At 44.4% G+C, this 24689-nt stretch overlaps 1 long non-coding RNA gene across 1 annotated transcript in view; it reads right to left on the bottom strand.

Moving 5' to 3' along the window:
• Window positions 1-24689, bottom strand: part of LOC309795362 — a 122797-nt gene that overhangs the window by 82367 nt on the left and 15741 nt on the right. The window contains exon 4 of the long non-coding RNA XR_014292242.1: window positions 24372-24473. This is a non-coding gene — a long non-coding RNA (uncharacterized lncRNA). The remainder of the gene's footprint in view (window positions 1-24371; window positions 24474-24689) is intronic.

The following is a 24689-nucleotide window of genomic DNA, read 5'->3' as shown; positions in this document are numbered from 1 at the left end:
CGGCAATGGATATAACGATGCGTGACACACAACCCAGAGACTAAGCGCATTAAAAGTGACAGCCACGAAAATCATCTTAAAATTGCTCTGTGAAGGACCATTACAGGACCCTACATCCTGGACAACCAGTCCTACCAGTGATCTAACCATGAAACTCACTCAAACACTTCCAGGAGCAGATAACTTCTAGAGGCAGAAATCTTCCTCCCAAGGTTCTGTGGAACAAGACAATTGGCATTCCTTTGGCAGAAGCCAAGGTGAAGCCAGATGGCAAGAGATGCTTTGCTGTCATCCACAAAGGTCGCCTCCTGAGGGTCCAGAGCAGGGTGCAGAGGGAGGCCAGTGAACCCGGGGAGACAGTGGGGGCCCTGCAGCAGCCCTGCTGATCCGAAGCTCACCCTTACTTCATGAAACCTTCGGGACAAGCCACCCTGATGGATCCTTCCTTACTGGAAGCTCACACATACCTTTCTTGTAGCATTGGACTCTCATCAACTCATATTAATTCTTTATATGCATGAATCGTTTCCCGACTAGACTGTCAAGTCCTTGAGGGCAGGAAGGCGGCATAACATAATAGACAACATCCTGTGTTTTCAAATGCTTATGAAGATTTAGAAAGATTATCTATGCAACATCTATAGTGTGTTACTGGGTACACACAGAAAGTGATGGATGAATAGACGTATGATGATTAATTATTCCTCTGTTGTTCATGTCCCCCACCAGGCTGCAGATGCGTCCCTAAGCCACACCCCCGAAAGGAAAACAGCATTTCTTCTCCACCTTCTGTGGGTCATTGAATACACAGAATTTCACATCCAGTATCAGAGTATTTTCCAACTTAAATGCATAGAATTCACTTAAAGTACAGAAAAAAAAGCCTGACATATTCTTATAAGGAGGCTCTTATTTAAATATTTAGAAAATAAAATTCTGTTTAATCTCCTAATGCTTATTGCTCCGATGAAATGATAAAACAAATGAAAAATTTTAATACAAACAAAGGGAAAACATATTCAAAATTCATGGAAACCATTTTAATTAAATGTGACAGGCAAGATGGTTCTGATGAAACTGGTTCAGAACTTGCCACGTAGAAGTCCCACTAAATGCTACAGCACAGGTACCCTTCCGCTCTGGGCGCCTACAGAACATGACGACTCTCTTACTCCACACTGTTCCCCATCTACGCTGGCACTGGGAGCTTACCTGGCATCAATTTGGCCGTAATGAATGATTTTCCACTTATTTCCCCTTTGTTCTTTTCTCATTTATAGACTCAATCAAACTAGTATTATAAAGTGCCTACTTGCTTGCAATCACTGACATCAAAATGTGGCCGCAACTGTTAACTCTAAAGGGCCATCCAGGTAGTCCAGAATATGCTTTATAAATTTTACTTTAGATCACATTTGGAATGAAAACACAGCATTTGAGAATTCTAGTAGAGAGGGGGTCTCCCTGCCCCACGCCTGGGATGCGGCACCTGGTACAGGCGCCTTTAATCTCAACAGCTCGGGTGAGGTAGGTGTTTCTACAGGAGGACATGAGGCTCAGGGGGGTTCAGCCATTTACCTAGGTCCACCCACCCAGCAGGTGGCACAGTGAGACTCAGATCCTAGGCTGTGTGTCTCTACATCCAGTCTGTTGATTAGGTTGGACTCATCTTTGAGCATTGCTGAGTGGTTAATGCTATGATACACATTAGTGATGAGGAATGGAGGGCGGGGTGTTGGGGAGACAGAAAGTGAAGAGGGAGCCAAACGTGCTGGGCCAGAGATGGCCGTGTAGACCCAGTCCACTGGGCTTGTGTGTGTGGTGGTGGTTTGATCACAAGCAGTGGGGAGTTTGGAGCCATACGGAAGCCAGGGAGCCACACAGATGAAGCATCCCTCCCAGGGGCTCTCGGGTGCCCCTCCAGGTGGGGCCACTCCGGGTGTCTCCACAACTGGCTTAGCAGTGATCAATCTATGAAGGACTGAAGGGCATGAAAAGAAAGTTCTGGGTTGCTCCTCATCACCTGATCCACGCTCCTGGTTCTGGGCATGTGCTGCTTCCTGCTTTGAGTCTGCAGCTGGAGGTTCTTTCCCAGCCCCCTTTGTGTTAATCCTTTCGTGTCTTCAAAGAGTTATGGGCAGGGTGACCCTTAGTTCACATCCACAAAGCGGGGGCCCTCTCTGCCTCCAGTACTGGGAAGAGGCCACGGAAGGGGTGTTGTCAGCCAGTGTTCTCAGTGTGGAAAAGCCAAAGGAAAATGCTGCCCAGCCCTCCAAGTCCAAGTGTTGAGAATTCAGGAAACTAAGAAACTGAGGGAACCAGCGGGCAGATGTGATAAACACCCACTTCGATCCAACAGGCTAACAACACTCCATACAACTTTTGCATGGCTTGCATTTCCTGAAAATACAAATTCATCTGCTACTAAAAATCCCCTTCCTGTAGCAAAGTTAACTTTCTATTATTTTGGGATGGCAAACTGAGTCATGTGAAATTTCAGGAATATCACACACACACACACACACACACACGTGCATGTGCACGCGCGCACACACACATCAGGTAAAGCCACAATAAAGTTCTTTTAGCTTTCCGTATATCTCGAGGACAATGAAGCCATTCAATCAGTGCCCATAGGATAATTATCTTTTTGGACACATGACCTCATACTTCCAATCTATTAAGCACATAAAATCTGAAAATGAGTGGTATTAGTGAGTGGTATTGAAATGGATACAAGGGAACTGAAACAAAATAAAGCCAGCTTTGGTTCTGTAATCCCCGAAGGAATAAGTGCTAAGAGGATGGTGACTTAGGACACTTAAGAAAAAGAAAAGTGCAGAGAAATAACCTAGTGGATGCATGAGGCATTTTACTCACTAGATGCCTAATCTTCACTGCGTCAGGTCACATGAATTTGGGTGCAGGTGGGGTAGCGGCTGACTCAGGTGTGGGCAACAATTGTGATGATCTGCGACTCCACGTAAAATGACTGGATCCTCTACTGCCCCTCAGTTACTTCTGGTTTTCTATTAGGATCCTAAATAGCCAGTCACTTTGGGCTACTGGAGCCAGTCCACAGAAGGGTTAGTTACAGAAACGACTGCTTCTGGTAGTTTCACCTTCATTCTCGGGGCAATCTCAATCAGATTTGTAGATTCTCCTTTCTCTAGAGACGTGGGTGCAAACTGCACCAAGGTGGGGCATGTTACAAGGTGTGTGACCGTGTGGTGTTGTTCTCACAAACTTCATTCACTGATACAGACCCACCGGTGACCCAGGAGACAGTGTAGGCACTCGGCATCTCTCCAATTTAGGGTCAGCTTCCTGCCTTTCTGGAACACTTTCTGCACAGAAAAGGGGCCGTGTTACCTGCTCTTATTACGAATCTTAATTTCTGTGTCCTGGACCCCGCTATCTGTGGTTCCAAATTTATTGCTATTATTTCTTCTGGAAGGCCTAGAAGTGGGAACCCAGGCAGATGGACACCTTGGGCGGGCCCCAGAAGTTCTCAGGTGGGAATGCTGATCCAGTGTCTCCACGGCCCATCCCTTTACCCCTCTTATGCCCCTCCTGGAGACCCATATGAAAAATGCTTCAAAGCAGGAAACCTGGTTGATGGATTAATCAATCAACCAACAAGTATTTATTGAGAGTACCTAATTTTTACTCAGCAAATGCTGACTGGAGGGGATGGTGCAGTGACAGGTAATGGAGGACTCTTCAAAGTCAGACAGAGGACTTGAAACGGTTACTCTACTCGCCATGGATTCATTCAACAGGTAGTTACTGAATACCCAGGCGTGGACTGTGCTGCATTCTGGGGAATGGGGGTAAGGAAGACAGATTAGATTCTTATTCCCATGGAGTTTATAGTCTATCAGGGTCATGATTTTTTTTAAGTACTTAAAATAAAGGTAATCTGTATTATAATTGGAAAACAGGCTGCTTAGGCAGCTTACCGTAGCTAAAGAAATGAGGACATTTAAAGTTGCTTTAGGTTTTGAGACCTGGAAGGATGAAACCAAGTGGCTTTTGGGAACCTGATGTTGGTGGTGGCAGACAAGATGGACTGAGGATGTACTGGGTTGAATAACGTCCCCCCAAAATCCACGTCTACCCAGAACCTCAGGATGTGCCATTATTGTGCCACTATAGGGTCTTTGTAGCTGTAATTAGTTAAGATAAGATACGACCGTTTTAGGGTAGGCCCTAAATCCAGTGACTGGGGTCCTTATAAGCAGGTCTTGTGAAGACATAGATGCCCAAAGGGAAAAAAGCATGTGAGGATGGAGGCAGAGACCGGAGTGATGCAGCTAAAAGTCAAGAAACACCAAGGATTACCGGCCGTTACCAGAAGCTGGGAGAGAAGTATGGAACAGATTCTTCCCTAGAGCCTTCAGAGGGAGCAGGGCCCTGCTGACACATTGATTTAAGACTTCCAGCCACCAGGACGGCGAGAGAATAAATTTCTCTTGTTTTAAGCCACCCAGTGTGTAGTAATCTGTTACAGTAACCACAGGAAACACGGGATGACTGTCCCGAGTCCAGGAGATCGCCAGGCTAAACGATGTTCAAGTCCTGTCTGAGGGGTGGAGGACAGGTGAGAAAGAAAGACAAGTTCAAGTTTGTGTGGTTGCAAGGTGATGGCTGAAGACCCTGGTGGAATCAACAGGATATATCTTTCCAAGCTTGTTTTGTGATCAACAGACAGCCTCAAGGACCATGAATAGACAATTCTTGGGCCTCTGAAGGCACATCTCCATTTATGGGACAGCATGAAAAGGAACAGCAAGCCAAAGGTGAAGACGGAGTTACTGAAAATATTCCACTCAACTCAACAGACATTTATTGAGCCCTCACTGTTTCCTGCCCCCAAGAAACTCAGAGTGTTAGTCAGTTTCAGAACAAGAGAATTTGAAACCGAGGGGATATGGGCCATGACGCAAGTAGGCTGAAGGGATGGAAACAATGCAGAGGAGAAAAAACTGTCCTTGTCGAGGGTGGTCAGGGTTTCTTCATAAGAAAGATGACACCTGAGCAGGGGTTGAAAGAACAGATGAGGGTGGGCCAGCAGATAAGGGCAGAGGAGAGGGGAAAGAACCAGAATCTGCTGTTGTGTCTGAAGCTCCTTGAGTAGAAGCCACGCCAGTGCCTCGTGCAGCTCACGGAACCACTGGGCCAGCGGATGAATGTGTGAACTAATGAAATGACCCAGAAGCCAGGGGAGGAGAGTGCTGGGCAAGAAGAAGAGGATGGTGCACATGGTCAAAAGCCAGAGAGAGGCCGGGGAGGACAAGGATGGATGCAAAGCAATTGAGCAGGGCAAAAGAAGCTTGGAGAGATCTGAGCTTTGGAAAAGTGAGAAGGAGCTCCTAGGAGTTAGGAAGAAAAGAGTGATCAGTGAGGAATCAAGACTTTGAATAAAGGTTCAAGTCACTTGGCAGAAAAAAAAATACTGAAGCAGGTTTCAATAAAGAGTGTTGGAGGAAAAGACAGTGTTTGAAGGTAGAGAAGAAGGAAATTTGAAGATGCTGGGGATATACAGTGCCTTAGGAGCCAGGGATGATAGATAAATGAATCAACCAACGTTTATTGAGCACCTACTATACGGCAGGCACTGTAGCCATTTTCAAATACATCTTCTCTGCACCTGAAATCGAGACTTCACATGAAAGTTAGCTTCGGAAAGAAGAAATAGGTTTTCGTCTAATGGTGGGGAATGGGACAGACAGATGAATTTTTAAGGAAGCGGGGTGAAGGGGGTCTCGCCTCATTCATCAAAATATCCACTGGGAATTTCCTCTCTGCTAGACACTCTGCCAAGGGCCTCAGATCCATTACCCAAGGGGAACCTTACAGCAAGTCTAGAACTCTGTTCTGTCGTGGTCTTCATCTTGGAGATGAGGAAGCTGAAGCTCTGTGAAACCTTTGTCACATTATTTCAACACGCAGGCAGTTACTAGTGAAACCAGGATTCGAAACCGAGTGTGTCTGGACAAACAACTAAGTATTTCTCAGCTGCAGTTTCTTCATCTGTAAAACTACCTCTCAGGGTTATGGTGAGGCTGAATCATGGAGAAGGTGCTCAAGAAATGGAAGTTCTCGTTTTCACTCTTACTTTCCTTCGTTAGAGGGGGGCCATCAGGGTTCTCACTAGACCCTCACTCCTCTGCGATACTCTCCGCCACTTTTTGGAGTTGGGAACTTCCTGGGGCACCTCCCCCCACAAAAGAAGGTCTCAGAAGCATTACAAACTCAAACCCATCTGCTACCTCGGGCCCCAGATGTCTGCTCCTTGCTCCCAGAAAAGAAGCCACATCGAGGACGCAAACTAAACACGGAACCCGACCAAAAAGCAAAGGGTGTCTCCAAGAGGGATAATGCAAACCGAGACAATAGGTTCACAGATCAATAGGAGACCTTTAAAGGCCACTGATGAGCTAGACGGCAGGGATGCCTGCTGTAAAAGGAAAATAAGATGGATCAATAAGAGATGAAAACTGGTATTAAATGGCTGAGATGGACGCCCTGCTCCCAGGCGTTCTTCACCAAGCTGGTTCTCCAGTCACACTGTTCTTTCCCTTCCTCCCGTCTGTGATGAGACCCCCAGGCCTTGGAATAAGAAGAAAGCGGCCCCTGAAAGATGGCAGCGGAAAAGCCAACAGTCAGACCTCTTTCACCGCCCTGGTCCCTGGTTACCACACTGAGGGCAATCTGCCTGAATGCACCAACCTAGGGATAAGGGAAACATGTGTTTCCTTAAACTCAACGCTTCACCCCCACCCTGTGATCCCCGCTTGTGTGGGTGTTTCAGCAATGTGGTACATTTTAAAGGGGTTCCTGGTGCCTTTAAAGGATTCATCTACCAGCTATGCGATCTTGGGCAAACTCTGTAACCTCTGTGAGTCTCAGTTTCCTTATCTATAAATATGTGAGCATTGTTGTGATGAAATAGGATAAATGATCAGTGTCACCTTCCTCATCGCTACCACTACCACTACCAATCGCCAGCCCAACAATTAATACGGATGTGGCTGAATGCCCACATGGCTCTGTCGGGGGAGGTTTGAGGGTCAGACAGACCATTAGCTGGGCGGTCTTCAGTGAGTTGTAAATCTTCCCTGATCTTCATGTAATCCATCGTGGACCCAGGACAACATCATCTCTTCTGGTTATTGTGAGAACTGGAAGAGGCAGGTAAAGCGCTCAGCACATGCTGGGCACATAATGAGTGGTCAGTAAGGGTCCTTTCTCTTCCCTCATGACTCCATTCCATCACTGGTCCCAGCAGAGAGCATGAAGCTGAGATCCTGGAGAGCCCAGGCTGACAACTCCGAGTCCAGATCAAGAGGAAGACAGAAGGGTCCGTTTGGGGGAGTGAGAGGGGGTGGACGGCTTCAGGGTCTCGTTGGCACAGGACTGAAAGAGGTCCAGGCAGGCTCCGGGCCCTTGGAGAGAGAGCTTCCCACCACCACGTCCTCAACTCCTTGTTTCTCTTTCTCCTGCCCTGGCGCAGAGCCCCAACCTTCACTCCAAGCTGCTCGGGCACCTGTGCACTGCGCAAAGGGATGCAGAGCTTCTCTTCTTGGGCCCCTGAGCATCCTCCTCCAGCCCTCAGCAATAGAGCACTTGGCGGCTTCCTGTCTCCCCACTCAGCGCCCTCCACCCCACTTTGCTGCTAGGGTTCTGGGCTCCATTCGTGATCCAGGACAGCAGGGTCCACAGGGATCAATGTGGCCATCCTCCTGCCGTAGGTGTGGATTCATTCATCACTACCTGGGCCCCTACTATGTACCAGGCACCGTGTCAGGCAGCAGAGAATACGAGATAAACAAGACACAGTCCTCACCCCTGAGGCCATCCTGTACGGGTCAGTAATCACAGATGTGATAAGCTCTGGAGAAAGCTCCTGAGAATCTCCAGTTCTCTCCCATGCTTTTTGAACAACTCTTTAACGCCTCTTCCGGCGTAACCGACGATCCCAGAAAGCCACCCTGAATCCTTCACGCCATCCTCCTCCTCTCCCCTCGCGGTGTTGAGGGTTTTACTCCCCATGCTTCCCTCCTGGCCTCTGGTTCTGCATATCTTCTTTCTCATGTTACACTTGGATACTTTCCCCTCCTTTATGTCTCTGCTGCTTGCTGGTCCCCTGTTTCCAGTGGAGGGTGGTGACCTTCTCTCTCTCTCTTGCTCTCTACTCTAAGTGAACATGCAGGAGGCTGGGTGCCCAACTCGTACCCCCCGCCCCCTAAGAAGGGATTCTCATTAGCCTGGTGGCCTATTGTCCTTGCTGTGTGTGGCCTACAATCTGTCTGGGCGAGGCATATACGGCTTGTCCAAAAAAAAAAAAAAAAAAAAAAAAAGGGCAAGCCAATGCTTCTCCTTCTATTATGGAACTAACAAGGGATTCTTCCACTATAAGATTTCTTCTGCCATTCTTCTTTTTTTTTTTTTTGTGGTACGCAGGCCTCTCACTGTCGTGGCCTCTCCCGTTGCAGAGCACAGGCTCCGGATGTGCAGGCTCAGCGGCCATGGCTCACGGGCCCAGCCGCTCCACGGCATGTGGGATCCTCCCGGACCGGGGCATGAACCCGTGTCCCCTGCATCGGCAGGCGGACTCTCAACCACTGCGCCACCAGGGAAACCCTCTTCTGCCATTCTGTTGTTCTTCACACACACATTGCCTGGTTCCACTGAGTTCTCTTGTATCATTTTGAATTCCACTTAGCAACAAACTCTATCCTTTAGCAAGGTTATGAGCTTCCTTTGCGAACATAAAGCAAACCTCTGCATGCCATTTAAGTTCTTCCTACCTCTTTTTCACACACCATGATTCCTTGGAAGGAGGAAAGGGATTGACGTTTGTTGAATGCCTCCACGTGCTGGGTGTCATAAAGTACTTGCAGGGATACATCTCACGTCGAAGTGATTAGCTTCTTTTCAACAGTGAGGAAACTGAGGCTCAGAGAGCTGAGGCCATGTGTTATAGCTCACACAACCTGCCGTGACAGGTCTCCACGACTCTGCGCTATCTGTCCTTTGAAATACACGCACATGGGTGACATGTGTGAACATGTGTGGACCCCAGTCAGTTGGGTCTGTGTGACATTCATTATAGAAAACGTTTATTTCATTATCTCATTCTTGAGTCCTACTAAGGGTCTTGGTGCTGTCTTCGGAATGAGTCTTCTAAGTGATGCTGCCTTCAAAGTTGTACAGTGAAAAGGACATAAATTTGAGCAAATCTAGGGCAGGGAGAAGAGCCGGAATGCCTGAGTTCAAATCCCAGCCCTTTCCATCCGGATGACTTCAGGTGATGGGGCTACAGGAGCACCGTCCTCATAGGGTTGCTACGGTCTCTCACCTCCTGACTCTTTCCTCCTGGGGCTCAGGGCGAAGGTCTTGCTTGGCACATGGAAGGTATAAATGTACACCAATGATCTCGTTCTCTGCGATGTAGTTGGACCTACCACTTGTTAGCTGTGAGACTCTTGGATAAATCTCTTGACACCACCAAACTTCACTGTTTCCTATTAATAAAACAGAAGTAATATTCTCAGTGTTGAAACTTTGCCAGGAGCCTCCATTGAGATAAGCCATGTAAAGCTGCTAACTCAGGCCATTGGTGGATGCAGGTGTTTTCTTGCTGAACACATGCCAGTTCTCTTTTCCTCTGTCTGAGACAGCTTAAAGCGCTATGTACTTAGGATCAGTGGAAGAAACCAGAAGAAGGAAACGAGGGAATAAAAGAAACTCTGGGGCTGGATCTGGCTGAGGATCAGCTTCATGGGGACAGTCAAGGAACCTTCTATTCTCTGTTCCCACCAAGGGGTGGTCTGGCTTGAGTAATCCACTGGAGTCCACCCCACCCCTTCCCCAGATGGTCCCCCAAACTGCTTGATGAGTGGCCCTGCAGACATGGCTTCTTGAAGGGTAACAGTGGTGATGTGAAAGATGATTCATGTCTGCATTGGGCTCTTTCTGAGTCGCTGTGACTGGCAGAAAACACCACTGATCAATACCACATTTCCAGTTTTCATTAGAGTTTTTAATAGCTCGATGCTCTTTTGGAAGGCAGCATCAGGGGTGCATATGTTTTTGGAGACAAAGAGATATGTGAAGAGGACACCCTTTGAGTTTGGACTTGAGGATACCCTGGGTCCTCTGAGGGATTTATCTCCTTCCAGAAGCTGCAAGTAGTTGCCTTGACACGAGATGGTTCCCCCGTCCTGCCTGGAGGCTGTGTCCCCCTGTTCTTCTGTGCAGTTGGGCTTTCCCTGGGGTATCATGAGCTTGGTCCCTGTGTCGTTCCCCAAATTCTACTCTTCTCCCCATCATAATCACTGAGTTCTGACAACAGTATCACTCGAATGTCGACTTGTTTCTCTATTTATCGCTAACGTCTATGGCCCAAGCCAACTCTCTGGAGGGAGACCAACTACGGTGATCACTGGGCCTCCGGACAGCCAGAGTGAGCTGTTCAAATGGGACGTGAAATGCGTCCCTCCTTACCGATGCCAAAAGCGGCTTCCCAATGCCCTCTGACCTCCCCACAAGGGCATCAGGGCCCTGCACGTCTTATGAAACGCATCTTACTCCTCATCCCCCCTTCTTCTTATTCTAATTCCCTAACTCTTTTTTGTTGTTTGTTTCCAAAACACACTAAGACTGTGTATACTCATGGTCATCATCTCTGACGTTCCCATAGCCTGGTCAACTGTGGCCCGAGCGCTGCACAAGCTGGTTTCTTCATATTGTTCACATCTGGGCTTATGTGTCTCCCTCCCAGGGGCCTTCCCTGACAAGCTCATCTAAGGCACTGCTATTCCAATTGCCATCGGGCTCTAGTATTTCCTGTTATTTCTTTCTATAATCTGAGATGATGAGTGACCTGCCTTATCTATTTGTTTTAGTGTATCTCCTCCACATGACCAAAAGCTCCCTGGTGACCTGGATCTCGTTTACCACTCATCCCCCACGCTGTGCCCGGCACCTAGGAGGCCTGGAGTAAATGTGTGCTGAAGGAATGAACAAGGGAGCGACGCACGCTGCCTCCCTAGGGAGGCTGGGAGGCCGCCGCCTTGTCCATGGGGTGGGGTAGGGGCTGTGAACACAGAAGAACCTTGCCGCCCCCCGCTAAAACCCTTCAGTGGCCGCCCGCCGGCGCCGGCCACAGCCCTGACTCAGCTCTGCTTAGGAGCCTCTCCATGAACTGACTCGACGCTCTCCCTTCAGCCTCCCTGCTCCCTGTTCTGCAGACCAGGCTCTGGCTGCTGAGTGAATGCCCACTAGGCTCCGCCCTTTGTGTTCTGAATTCTGTTTCTCATCCAGGACCGCGCTGTGTGACGCTGCCTCCAGAGAGCCTTTTCTGAACCTGGATTCCATCTCTGTGGCTGTGCTGTGAGCCCCCTCTTTGAGCTTCCTGCGCTGTCGCCTAAAACCAGGGTCTCCAAAGCGGGGCGATGCAGGGCCTTCCTTGGGGTAATTGCGCAATTAATCAGCGCATTAATTTCTAAATTCCTACCTTTGTATGCTTGACAATATGCATAAAATATTAGCATACCAGTGCACACATGTTAATTTTAAAAGAGGAAATAGAAATATGTATGGGGGAGTATGGTCAAGAAATTTATAAGGGTTCATGGTCAAAAAAAGGTTGGAGACCATGATAACATAATACTCTTCACACAGCCCTGTATTTGCTGCTTCTTGTCTGTCTCTTCCAAGACCCCTTTTAAAGGAAGTCATGAGGGAAGGAATACCAAAGGTGGTGTTACCCAAAGGTGGTATAGGAGCCGGTTTTAGATGGTACTTCAAAGGAGGACACTTAAACACTGATACCTCTTGAGAGCTCACTGCCCTCTTCAATTCTCTTCCATTCTTTCTCTTCCACGCAGGAGAAAATCTCAGCTGGGTGTCATATGTTTCTAACACCTCCGGGTAATGCTTGCTAGCTTCCCTTTTTAACAGAGAGATCAGGCTTCAGGTTCAAGACCTTGGAGAGGGCTTCTTATCCAGTCAGAAGCCAATAATTGGGCTTTATTTTCATTTCCCCTTTCTACTTGTGACAAGTAATGTTGGTTTTTCTCTGCTAAGTTTGCAAAATTCATTAAAACAGACTTATCTAAAGAGTGAGTAAATTTTTAAAATACTAAGTAAGTTAAAATATATGAGTAATTGAATATGGCAACTCATTTACGTTTGGGAAACACTAGAGTACGATAATCAATGCCACCTTTGAAATACGCAGATTTTGCTAGATTTCTAGCTCTGGCAAGGACTAAACCTGTGGTCACTGGTGAGTTATTCTCTGAATCGGACTATAAAATGAGGTCAAAAATACTTAGCTCTCAGAGTTTTTTTGAAGATTACTATTAGTGTATTTGAAGACATTTCCCAGTGCCTGTACCTGATTGGTAATAGAGAGACGTCTGTGCAATGAATGAAGGGTGAAGACGAATAAAATAAATCTGAATCAATGCATCAGTGAACCTGGCTCCTCCCTCAAAGCCCCATCCCTCTTTGCTGGGATGAGTCAGGCTCTGCAGCGTCCCATTCTCTCTTTCACTGGGGTCGCGTTCCAGACCCAGCTGACATTTACCCAGGAGACTTGGGAAAACTAATAACCCCTGCCTAGTCCCTTAACTCTCTCCTTTGGGGTGATGAGTGAGAGAGGAGAATGGAACGTGAGATCTGGACTTGTTTGTGGCTGCGCTGGAATCTTGTTAGAACTCTGCAGAACATGAGAGTCTCTAAATATAACTCCTGCCTGGGCAGTGGATGAGTTCCCCATACAAAGCAGTGCCTGAGACCAAAGGAGGTGACCACCATCTGACCCAGGTCCTGTTTTATCTTTTCCCTAAGAAACATCATGTTCATCATCCTGAAAACAAAGAGACACTTTGAAGGCATCGTGAACCAGGTCCTGAATGAGTGTTTCTGGAATCCATGTGTAGTCTCTGTAGGTCTGATTTTAAAGGCCAACATTCAGCCATACCCCTATCCAACACTCACACACACAGCTGCTCCACTTACATTTCAAAATGAGAGAGCTATGTTTTTTAGAAGTCAAATCACCTAAACTTTTTTCAACAACAAATAAACAAATGAACCTTCCCTCTCCACATCTTTTCTCATTTTTCAGTAGTTTAGCCCAATCTTCTTTACATGATGCTTGGGTCAGGAAAGGGTAGAAGTGGAAGCTTCCAGACTTCTTAAGGCAGAGTTTCACTTCTGCTGGATTCTGTTAGTCAACACTAGTCAGAAGGACAGCTGACATTCAAGGGAAGAGGACTCCTTCTCTTGACAGAAGAAGTGGCATGTGTGCACAGGAATGAGAGGAATTGTTGGTACCTGTCCATGTAGACAGTCTAATGCGTGCGCATGCACACACACACACACAAAATCCAAGTCATGAAATGTAGGACTCACTTCTGCTAACACAGGCTCAAGATGAGCATCAGTCATCCCTAATTTCTGCCATGGGATGCCCATGGAGTCTCCCCTGGATCCCCAGGGGTGAAGCCCTCAGGTCCCTCCACTTTGTTTTCATCTTCATTTCCACTGGAGGGAAATGTGAGACAAAAGGGCTAGAGGTCCAAAAGACTAATGTGCTTTTGTGGGACCACTCTGGCGGGAGCTGACGGCTGTTTTAGACTTTAAGGCAATGTTGTGAGGTGTCCTGTGATGACCCGCTCTCAGTCCATCTTTTCCGGCCACTCAACCTTTGCCCAGACCATTCCTCATGCATGACTGGCCTGCCTTGGGCACAAGACCATGTCTTCTCTCTTCTCTAATTAGCAGATCAAGGTCCACATACTTCATGCCCCCTCAACATGATTCTCCTGATGAAAACAAGTCAAACAGTCTTGATTCTTCTTTATTCTGAGAGATGTTAGAGGATGGACTGGAGTTGGCTATATGGTAGGGCAGACCATGAAAGAAGAGAAGGCAGACTATAAGTCAGCTCTAGAAAAGAGAATGGCTGCATGGTTGTCTGGCTTCACCTCAGAGACAGACTTCTGTGGGGTTACGGGGTGAGATTTTCCTCATAAGGAAAAAGGAAAAAGGATATGCATACATATCCTATCTGCAGAGGATAAATGTTGAAAAGGCATTTGAGAATAAGGTCACAACATAAAGGAAATGTTTACATTTGGAGATGTATATTTGATTGAACTTGTTTCTGGCAAAGAAGATAAGTCCTAAAATGACTGTAACAAATTTCAGTGTCCTCAGTGATGGTTTTCCCTTATTACTATCCCAAGGCTGCTGCATCTGTCAGAAGGTAGCCAACTCTATTTAACCGAAGGGAGAGAATTTTCTGTTTAGGTCAATATATGCATAACTTCATTCTCCAAATATAAACAGAACCATTATTTTAAAAACACTGTACCTCAGAGAGTACGGTACATCTACACTTGCAGAAACCAGTATAAACTCCCAACACTGGAAGCAGTTGTCATGAAGTGAAAAACCTCTCTTCAAAAATAAACTCTGAGCAATGAAATCAAAAGTTGTTTCTTTGAAAAGATCAGCAAAATTTACGTACCTTTAGCTAGACTAACCAAGAAAAAAAGAGAGAAGTCTCAAATTACTAAAATCAAAAACAAAAGCACTGCCAACTTTACAGAAATAAAAGGGATTATAAGAGAATACTATGAACAGTCACATGCCAATAAATGAAATAACCTAGATGAAATGAACAAATTCCTGGAAACACACAAACTACCAAGACTCAAGAAGAAAAAGAAAGATATTGAGTCAGTAATTAAACAAAATAAACTTCCAACAAAGAAAACCCAGGACCAGGTGGCTTCATTAGTGAATTCTCAGAAATATTTAAAGAAGAATTAACACCAATCCTTCTCAAACTCTTCCAAAAAATAGAAAAAGAGGGAACGCTTTCTAACGCCAAACAAAATCACATGGAAAAAAATAAAGCTATATACCGGTATCACTTGTAAATACAGATGCAAAAATTCTCAACAAAATACTAGCAAACTGAATCCAGCAGCATAATTAAAGGATTGTACATCAGTACCAAGTGGTAGTTATCCAAGGAATGCAAGGTTGGTCAAAATAGATCGATGTAATATACTGTATTGATAGAATAAAGGGGAGAAAGCCACAAGATCACATTAATAAATGTGGAAAGAGAATTTGACAAACTCCAACATCTTTCATGATAAAAACACACAACAAATGAGGAACAGAAATGAAGTTCCTCAACCTGATAAACAGCATATATGAAACTAGTTACTCTAAGCATTTTTAAATAAAATGAAAAAAAATCAGACATCCTGACTTTCTTAAGTTAATTGTATTTGAAGTAACTACTTAATTGATGATAAATTTCTATAGATATGTGGAGTTAAAAATTAACCGTTTTGTAATTCCTAATGAAATTTTTTTAAAAAAGAGCATATATGAAAAACTCACCACTCACAATATACTCAGTGGTGAAAGACTGGACACTTTCTAAGATTAGGAACAAGATAGAAGTGTCTATTCTCACCACTTCTGCTCAACATTGTACTGGAAGTTCTAGCCAGGGCAATCACAAGAATGAATGAATGAATAAATAAATAAACAAATGGCATCCAAACTGAAACAAAGGAGTAAAACTATCTCTGTTCACAGATGACATAATCTTATATACAGAAAACCCTGAAGAATCACAAAAATACTATTAAAGCTAACAAACAAGTTCAGCAAAGTTGCAGATACAAGATCAGTATACAAAAATCAGTTGCTTTCCTATACGTTAGCAATGAAAAGTCAAAAATGAAATTAAAAAACAATTCCATTTACCAGAGGATAAAAAAGAATACTTAGTAATAGATTTAACCAAGAAAGTGTAAGATTTGTACACTGAGAACTATAAAACTTTGCTAAGAGAAATTAAAGAAAACCTAAGTAAATGAAAAGACATGCTGTGATCATAGATAAAAAGCCTTAATATTGTTAAGATGGTAACAGTCCCAAATTAACCTACAGGTTCAGTACAACCCTATCAAAATTACAACAGTCTCTTTTTTTTTTTTTTTTTTTTTTACAGAAATGGACAAGCTGATGCTAAAATTCATAAGGAAATGCAAGGGAACATGAATAGTCAAAATCTTGGAAAAGAAAAACAAAATTAGAAGACATACTTCTGATATCAAAACTTATTGAAAAATGATCAAAATCAAACTGTGTGACAATGGCATAAAGACAGACATATAGATCAATGGAATACAATTGAGAGTACAAAAATAAACCTATACATCTATGGTCAACTGATTTTCAACAAGCTTACCAACACCATTCAGTGGGAAGGAATAGTCTTTTCCACTAATAGTGCTGGGGCAAGTGGATATCCAAGTGCAAAAGAATTAAGTTGGACCCGCTACCTTATACCATATACAGAAAATTATCTCAAAGTGGATCAAAAATCTAAATGTAAGAGCTAAAACTATAAGAAGGAAATACAGGAGTAAATCTCTATGACTTGGATTAGGCTATGGTTTCTTAAATATGAAACCAAAAGCACAAGCAACAAAAGAAAAAACTAGATAAACTGTATTTCATCAAAATTTAAAAATCTGTGCATAAGAGGATACCATTAAGAAAGTGAAAAAGGCAAGTGTTATGTACTGAATGTTTGTGTCTTCCCAAAATTCATATGTTGAAACCCTACCCACTAAAAGCTTAGGTATTTGGAGGTGGGGGCTTTGGGTAGTAATTAGGATTAGATGAGGTCATAAGGGTGGAGCCCTCATGAATGGGATTTGTGCCCTTTGAGAGTCGTAAGAGACCTTGCTTTCTCTGCTCTGTTCTCCATCATGGGAAGACACAATGAGAAGGTGGCAGTCTGCAGTCTAGAAGAGGGTTTGCACCAGAACCCAAACATGCTGGCACCCTGATCTCAGAACTTCCAGACTCTAGAGCTACACAATATAAATTTCTGTTGTTTTTAAACCACCCAGTTTGTGGTACTTTATTACAACAGCCTAAAACCAACTAAGACAACAACCTGGAGAATTATAGTAAATATCTGAAAATCACATATCTGACAAATGTCTAGAATTCAGAATCTATGAAGAAACCTTACAAGGCAATAAAATGACAAACCAGCCAATTAAAGTATATGCAAAAAATTTGAGCAGACATTTCTCTAACGAAAATAAACCAATGCCCAACAAACACATGAAAAGATGCTCAACATCACTACTCATTAGGAATATGTAAATCAAACCATAATTTGATATCACTTCACACCTACTAGGATGGCTAAAATTTAAAAATAAGAAATACAAATGTTGGTGTAGGTACGGAGAAATTGGAAACCTCATTCATTGCTGATGGGAATATAACATGGTGTAAACACTACAAAAAAACATTTTGGCAGTTCCTTAAAAACTTAAACATAGAATTACCATATGACCCAGCAATTTTACTCCTAGGTATATACCCAAAAGAAACAGAAACGTATATCCACAGAAAAGCTTGTAGAAAAATGTCCAAAGCAGCATTATTCATAACACCCAACAAGTAGAAACAATCCAAGTGTCCATCAACTAAGGAACTGATAAATAAAAGGTGGTATATACAAACAGTGGAATATTATTCAGTCATAAAAGGGAATGGAATACTGATATATGCTACAGCATAGAAGAATCTTGAAAGCATTATGCTAGGTGAAAGAAGCCAAACACAAAAGGCCACAGAGCATATGAATCTATTTATAGTAAATGCCCAGAATAGGCAAATCCATGGAGACATGAAGTAGTATAGCAGTTGCCAGTGGATGGGGGGAGGGGGATGGGGAAAATTGGGAGGTAAGGGATTTCTTCTTGGGGTGATGGAAATGTTCTAGAATTAGCGGTGATGGTTGCACAACACTGTAAATATACTGCAAACCGCTGGATTGTATACTTTAAGATGGCTAAAATGTTTTATTGTATAAATTATTTAGAAAGCAATAGTAAAAGAGAAACACAAATATCGTATGATATCGCTTATATGTGGAATCTAAAAAAATGGTACAAATGAACTTATTTACAAAATAGAAATAGAGTCACAGATGTAGAAAATAAACTTATGATTACCAAGGGGGAAGGTGGGGGGGAGGGATAAATTGGGAGATTGGGATTAACATACATACACTACTATATATAAAATAGACAGTAAGATAATAAGCCAATAGATAATAAGAACCTACTGTATAGCATAGGGAACTCTACTCAATACTTTGTAATGACCTATATGGGAAAAAAATATAAAATAGAGTGGATATATATATAACTGATTCACTTTGCTGTACAGCAGAAACTAACACAACACTGTAAATCAACTATACTCCAAAAAAAACTAATCAAAAAAAAGAAAGAAAACAATAGTAAACTTTGATTTGGGAAGATGAACTGTCCCCTTTGCCACTTTGTTCTAGGTTATTCCTTTGCCTTAGCATCAGCTGCTCTACAACATCATTCTTGGCCAAGCCAGTTATTAAGACCCATAGAAGGGGAGGTACACAGGTTTATATATGGTAGGTGCCCAGCCCAGGTCTAGTTCTTTCCTGGGTCATACCCTGCCTCAGGAGTGACCTCTTTCCTCTTCCTAACACCTGTCCACCCCTCCATCAGCCAGGCCAGAGCTGGCCTGGCTTGTGAGAAGGCCAGTTTGCAGGGGTACCAGTTCTATATTGCCTTGGGCTGCTACACTCCATCACTCTCTGTATTTTTTTTTTTTTTTTTGCGGTATGCGGGCCTCTCACTGTTGTGGCCCCTCCCGTTGCGCAGCACAGGCTCCGGACGCGCAGGTCCAGCGGCCATGACTCACGGGCCCAGCCGCTCCGTGGCACGTGGGATCCTCCCGGACCGGGGCATGAACCTGTGTCCCCTGCATCAGCAGGCGGACTCTCAACCACTGTGCCACCAGGGAAGCCCCTCACTCTCTGTATTTTTGCCTGTCTCTCGCTGTTCAACTGGAGGATGATACTCCAAAGAACACTTCCAACTAGCCCTTTTCAGAAATCATCACTTCCTGCCTCATCTCACCAAAGCTTTCCTTCCAATGTCATGTTCCACTTCTGTTTCTTACTCTCCCATTATTCCCAAACCCCGGACGTTGCACTCACACGTGGCTGTCTTTCCAATCCGAAGTGAACGTTCCACTGACCCACGTTTACATACAACATGCCATGAGTACAGTAAGTCCCCTATATACAAACCTTTATGTTGTGAACTTTTAAAGATTCGAACGTGTGTTTGCATGCCCAGTCACATAAGTTAATTCACGTGTCTGGCATACATCGTCACGTGCGTGCATCCTCCACAAGTGGTTGTGCTTTTGTGTACTTTACTGTACAGTACGGTATAGAGTACAGCATCTTTATTTCAAGCCCAGGATGTCTGGAAGCAAGCGTAAAAGCAGTGGTGATATAGCTGGTACTATACTGTACTTTTCAAGGTATTGTACTGTAAGATTAAAAATGTTCATTTTATTTTTTATGTTTGTTTTTTATGTATTATTTCTGTGAACAGTATTATAAACCTATTACAGTATAGTACTATATAGCCGATTGTGTTAGTTGGGTACCTAGGTTAACTTTGTTGGACTTAAGAACACATTGGGGGACTTCCCTGGTGGCACAGTGGTTAAGAATCCGCCTGCCAATGCAGGGAACACGGGTTTGAGCCCTGGTCCAGGAAGATCCCACATGCCGCGGAGCAGCTAAGCCTGTGCGCCACAACTACTGAGCCCGCATGCCTAGAGCCTGCGAGCCACAACTACTCAGCCCGTGTGCTGCAACTACAGAAGCCCGTGCGCCTAGAGCCCATGCTCCACAACAAGAGAAGCCACCACAGTAAGAAGCCTGCGCGCCACAAAGGGTAGCCCCCACTCACCACAACTAGAGAAAGCCCGCGTGCAGCAACAAAGACCCAACACAGCCAAAAATAAATAAATTAAATAAATTAAAACAAAAAAAACAAACAAAAAAAACAAATTGGACTTACGAACGTGCTCTTGGAACGGAACTCGTTCGTATGTGGGGGACTTACTGTACAGTATGTAAACATGTGAGCGCTGACTCTGTGTCAGGCACTCTTTGCTTCACAATAGTGCTTCCTCGAATCTTCAGGAAAACAACACAAGGTGGATACCGCTGCCTCCACTTTCTAGCTAAGAACACGGAGGTCAGGGAAGAAAGCAACTTGCCCATGGATATGGGGCTGGAAAGAGGCTCAGTAATCAACACTGGGGGTGCCTGACTCAGGAGTCGATGCAGTTTCCTCTACACTGATATCTTGTGTTTTAAACACTGAGACCATCATTAAGCACCCTCCTATAATGCCATTTCAGAACCCATTCCTTGGGGAATGGCTGTCAATAGGCAAGGGATTTCTTTTTGAGGTGACGAGAATGTACTGGAATTAGTGGCGATGATTACAAAATTCTGTGAATACACAAAAATCCAGTGAATTGCACATTTTAAACAGTGCATTTTATGGTATGTGAATTACACTTTTTTTGTTTTTTGTTTTTAAAGAACCCATTGGTATCATTATCTCTAGCAGCTCAGCCCAGCCAGAGAGAAAATGTGAATAATTTATCACCTCTGATGGTTTCCCATCACACTCAGAAAACATCCGAATGACTTTCAGGTGTTCACAGACGCTGTGGGGCTCCACCCCTACTGGCCACCACTCACCCTCCCCGAGCACATCTGCACGGGGCACCCTACCACAGACACCTACACCTTCTCACCTCCCCCCACCAACTTCTCCAGAAGAACCGGATAATGATGTCCCTAGAAGTGGCCACGAGGAACCACGGATGGGAGGAATAAGCAGTCCACGTCCTCCCCTCCGGAGGAAGCATGATGAGATGGGCTCGGTGTGGCCCGGAGAAGGCAGCTGCCCACTGGCAGTCAGGTCAAAGACACTGCCTTCCCTTCCCTTCTCATTCCCCCACTCCCCTTCCCAGGCCTTGTGGAATCACCTCTTAAAACAGTTGTCTGCACTCACACCCTCATGTCAGAGTTTTCTTCTGCAGAAACCAACATCAGACAAAGCTTTCACTGAGGTAGTCACCGCCCGTCTCTCTGATGTCACCTCCCACCACTTGCCTCTCACCCGACTCTGTCACTCCCACACTGAACTCTTTTCCCAGCACACAAGGTTGATCCCCCTGCAGGTCCTGTGCACTGGCACTCGGGTCTTCCTGCCAGGAAGCATCTGCTCCTTGTCCAGGCATCCATAGCTTCTTTTTCTTTTGTGGTCACAGCTCAACTGTCCCCCCTAAGAGAGATCTTCCTTGAACTCTAAAATCGACCCCAATGCCCCATCCCATGGCTGGTCACACCCCCCATCTTTCACTCCAAAGCATCTGTACACAGAAGAAGGTGCTGGAAGGTGTGATTGCCCCTCTGGGTCCAGTCCGCCTGCCCCACCCTCTTATGTATGCAGGGACAACAGTGGGCTCCAGGGACCTCAGGCTACAAATTGGTTTTGGCCACCAGATGTTCTTGCAGGCAGTCGGGGCAGGAAGGGTGTGGGTCAGAGTACTGTTTCCCACCATGTGCTCCCTGCCAGGGTCCTTGGTTCACCCTGAACCTGCCCACACCTACATAAATAGTACTTTATGAAATTCTCCTGAATTATTCACTTTGTGCCATCTGTTTTGTGATGTTTGTGTGTTGATGTGTGTGTGTGTGTCCTGTTATACATTCTCTAAAATTATTTTAATCTAGCTCTCCCTATAGGAAAGTAAACCTCATGAGAGGAGACATCCTGCCTGCTTTTACAATGACTGTATCTGACTGTGTCCTCAGGGCCTAAAACCACGCTCAGCATAAAACAGGTGCCTGCAAATATCTTTTGAATGTATACATTCCATTTATTTGCAATTATTTTACCAAGGGAAGCCTACGTGTTGCCAATGGATCAGGTCACCTACATTTCTTTAAGTAACTTGTTTCGGGTCCCAGGCAACAAGGTTCTCTGAGTTCATGCTTATTTTCCTTAACCCCCTTGGCTCTGGAAGCTGCGACACAGGGTTACAAATGAGTTATTCTCCAGAATGGATTTAGCTGTCCCCTTCTGTTACAGGTTAATAAAATCTAGGAAATTACTTCTGAACAGCTAGAAGTACATTGTGGGAAAACAAGGAGACAGTTAAGAAACAAGGATTTGAGTTTTCAACATTTAGGTTTGCTTTCACTCCTAATAAATATTTAAGTAAAACTGAATTTAACTTAACTTGATGACGATTTAAGTTTAATAGTCATCTGTTTATAGCAGTACTTTCCGCAAATTTTCATTTAAGAATCTTTGCCTCTTAACTAAAATGCATTAAAAAAAAACACCTTTCTCCTTCTACTATAAATTTATAACTCCACATTCACTTATGTAATTGTTGTATGAAATCAATTTCAGTTGTATTTCCTTTGTAGAAAAACAGATAGGAAAGGACTCATTTGCATTTGGAATTTACTTGATAAGGTTTACAGAAAAAATTAGAAATTGCGATAGGAAGAATAACGCCCCCCCACCCCCCAAAGTGTCCATGTCCTAATGCCTAGAACATGTGACTCTGTTACTTTACATAGGAAATGGGAATTAAGGTTGCAGATGGAATTAAGGTTGCTAATCAGCCAACTCTAGAACAGAGAGATTATCTTGGATTCTCTGCCTGGGCTCAGTAGAATCACAAAGGTCTTGCAAAGTGCAAGATGGAAGCAGAATTAGAGGGATATTATGTAAGAAGGACGACTCTACCCACTGTTGCTGGCTTTGAAGATGGAGGAAAGGCCACAAGCCAAAGAATGCAGGCAGCCTCTAGAAGCTAGAAAAGGCAAGGAAATAGATTCTCCCCTAGAACTTCCAAAGGAACACAACCATGCTCACACTCTGATGTTAGCCTAGTGAGACCCACGTCAAACTTCTGACATGCAGAACTGTAAGACAGCTGATTGGTGTTGTTTCAAGCCAAGTCAGTGGTAATGTGTTACTGCAACAACAGAAAACTAATGTAGAAACACAATCACGTTCTCCCTTTTAGAGGGGGCAGCCATAGTATCTCTTTTCTACATGAGGTATTTTTATTTTTGTGGGAAATTTCAATTCTGCAAACATAAGTACAGAGTCATTTGGGTAGACTTTTGGCATATTTTTTTTGTTTACAAGTCTATAATACATTCCAAGTATTCCCATCAAAATGGGAGGTGCCCTTAAATTAAACTGGGTTAATCTTTCAATTCCCAGCTCTTTTGCAATAAGCAAAGGAGAAATAAAATATCCAAGTGCCCAACAGTGTGCTGAGTATTAAAATAATGTAGATGTGCAGCTCTTGCTTTTCCCACCCAGCACAGTTGGCGAGCCACAGGACAAGGGGTTAATATCCGTGAAGAAGATCAGACCTGAATTGTAAGAGACTAAGCAGCTCCCTAGAGCAGTGCGTTATTTTAAAAGTACATTTTCCTGCTTCTTGCTTTCCTCTTCCACAGTGTGAAGGGAACCTGGGTTTCCTGACACGTTCCAGCTAGTTCAGACGCTCCAAGAGAGCCAAATGACTCAGTCCCTGGACCACTACCAATGTTTTCGGGATTGAATCCCGCTCTTATTTTCTAAGGAACAATGTTTAACTGGCCTCTGTGGCACTGTGTCAACTGACATCACCCTTTAATTGCAGATATGTCACGTCAGACTACCACCAACATTGAGGGAAGCATCCCAAGACGAGTTAAACAACACGACGGAGGCTGTAGTGTGTTTTCCATATTCCTGGTCAAGGGGAAGGTATGGGCCATGAGGATGTGTACAGTTCAAGCCCTCTCAACCTGACCGCAAAAGTGCTCCAACAGGTCAAATCACATTTATCTACCAAGTCCAGAGCAAGCCAGTGTGACAGTCTCTCTGAAGGGTACATTATTCTGCCCTCATGTGTTTTAAGTAACTCCCATGAATCAGGTAGTACGTGAAACACACCAAGCTAAGTTCACACCAGAAGCATGTTTATTTCCCCCTGTGATGACTATTGTATATGCAATGAGTTATGGGACTCAAAAGAAGCTATTGCTTAGGGATTTTGAAAGTTAATGTGTGCATGGAAGGTGATGAAGTCATGAGCCCAGTGGCCTCTGAATTAGTAAGATCCTGTGAAGGAGATCCTACCCAAACTTGTTTTCAATACCAGGAGATCAGGAGTGGATACAAAGAGAACTGACCTGTGTATGGGTCCTTTACACAACTGTTCATCCACATGTGATCTCACACATAATCACTGGTTGGCTTCTCATAAGACACTCAACTTCTTGACATAAAAAACAAGAGCTGCCTTTACCGACTTGAGAAGGTAAAAGCCAGTGATCTCTTTCATACCTGTGAGAACTGAGATTGAGGACTCGCTGGAGGACCCTCAGGAAGGCTCTTTAGTATTCCTGGGGGATGAAGATGATCCACTGCAGCAGACTTGATGAAGGTCTAGAGGAGAAAACACAATGAAAAGACTTTCACAATGCTATGCAGGTCTTTGGGTTTTCCTGAAAAGACAATATAGTTCTCTGGGTGATGGCTGCAGGTTTCCCCTTTTGACGGGTACATATGTAGAAGAATACGGGGCAGCAGCCAGCTCTAAGCAGAAAACTAAGATGGGGAAACCAAGAAAGCAGAGTTTACAAAAAGGATGACATGTAACTC

Source organism: Mesoplodon mirus (genome assembly GCF_964341445.2).
Source record: "Mesoplodon mirus genome assembly, chromosome: 19".
In the NCBI taxonomy this organism is placed as follows: Eukaryota; Metazoa; Chordata; class Mammalia; order Artiodactyla; family Ziphiidae; genus Mesoplodon; species Mesoplodon mirus.
This window is presented reverse-complemented; position numbering and strand designations above follow the sequence as displayed.